General features: G+C 43.4%; 1 long non-coding RNA gene across 1 annotated transcript; it reads left to right on the forward strand.

The window, feature by feature from the left end:
* The first annotated feature begins 64 nt into the window (after positions 1-64).
* Positions 65-1,732, forward strand: LOC123177708 (uncharacterized). Its single transcript, XR_006489074.1, has 3 exons — positions 65-363; positions 572-811; positions 1,527-1,732. It is a non-coding gene; the product is annotated as an uncharacterized lncRNA (long non-coding RNA).

Below are 1,732 nucleotides of genomic sequence, written 5' to 3' on the forward strand. Positions count from 1 at the left end.
AGCACAAAATGAATCCTGTAAGAGCAGCTGCATCTCAGTCATCTTTGGAAAAGCAAAAGAAAAGGCAAAAGCAAAGCAGCAGCATACATACGTTGCTTTATGCTTTGGCAAAGAGGAAGGGGGGAAGCATGAAACAAAGCAGCAGCTGCATCAATATGGAGGAGGTATCAAGCAAGGAATCATGCACTCTTTAGTCGCAAGCAGAGAGGAGGAGCCAATTTCATTGCTCTCCAGCTTCTGAGGGCAAAGCCTCACACCCATGCATTAGCTGTTTAACAATTGACGAAGCAGATAGGAGTAGTTCAAAATTTTCTATCCAAGTTTTTGCTATCTCAGGCTTCTCATCTGCTGTCTGCTGTTAAGGTATGCATGCAATGGGTAGCCACTAACACACAATTGCATTTGCTGCCTTGCTTTCTTCATGCCCTCTAAGCTAATTATTATTCCACCAAAAGAAAAATTGTGTATATATATATATGTAACTGAGTACTGGACTACTGGTGCTGATTAAAAATGGTGAAGAACAAAATTAATATGTGGTGCTTGTTAATTGTTGTGTCTGTGTTTGTAGGTGGTTCCAAGATCTTGAACCGATGGGTTAGATAGATTCATCAGATTTGCAGCTGATGAAGATTTATCCCGACTAGTTCTCAGCATATGAAGATTTATTAAGTTGCGCTCCTGCTTTTCTCTCTCGGTCTTGGGCGGAGGAATTCATCATGACTAGTAGTCACCAGTTGATGATTGGTTAAGTTTGCTGCTGCTTTTCTTTCTTGGTCTTTCACAGATCACGAGTTGAGTTCGATCCACGGTAACCACTCTTGTGCATACGTCCACAAAGTAATGTTACATGCTTTACGTTCACAAAGCATGGTTTTCTTTTAGCTGGGAGCTAGTAATTCTCTTGAATATTTCATGGCTGCGTCTAGCATTAATTGTTCTTATATCGACCCCAAATCATGCATGACTAATGTAGCTGTTTTTTTTTTGCGGGAAGACTAATGTAGCTGTTAGCTAGTTAGAGCGCTATATATGGTACGTTATCTCACAGATCATTGGATGGCAAAGTAGGTCGTGAAATAGCTTTGGCATGTGACCCCAACTAGAGCTGCCTGCCCAGAACTTGATGAAATGATCACCCGATGTCACAAACAGCCCATGTCAGACCAGATAGCTAGTGGAATGCTCACGTGTGTCGTTTTCTTGCAAAAAACACCTTGTAGTATTTGGTAGGAGGTCCTCTCCTGTCCCTGTCCCAATAGTCGTCACTGCAGCTGCAGGTGGAATGGTATGAACTATAGCAGTGTCGCGATGTTGGATGTGTCTTCACGCCATCGCTAGCATGCTTTCGCCAAAGCGTGCCACCGTATCCTGCCGGTGCTTGCCGACCTCACGGCGCTCCAGCAGCTCGAGCTCAGCCCTCGCCAAAGTTTACTTATATATGCAGTTGTGTACTGGACTACTGGTACTGGTTAACAATGGTGATGCACAGATTTAACATGTTGTGCTTGTTCTTGTGTTTGTAGGTGGTGCTGAGATCTTGAACGGACGCGTTAGACTGATCAAATCTGCAGAGCAGATTTTCTCTCTTGGTCTCCAAGGAGTATTTCATCCTGAGTAGTTCTCCTCAGTTGAACATTGATTTAAGTCTTTCGGTTGCTCCTCTCTCGCTCTTTCTCATGGTCTTAAACGAGGAATTCATCACGTCTCCCCATCAGATGAAGATTAGATC

The sequence above is a fragment of the Triticum aestivum genome, unplaced genomic scaffold (assembly GCF_018294505.1).
Source record: "Triticum aestivum cultivar Chinese Spring unplaced genomic scaffold, IWGSC CS RefSeq v2.1 scaffold266114, whole genome shotgun sequence".
Taxonomy (NCBI): domain Eukaryota; kingdom Viridiplantae; phylum Streptophyta; class Magnoliopsida; order Poales; family Poaceae; genus Triticum; species Triticum aestivum.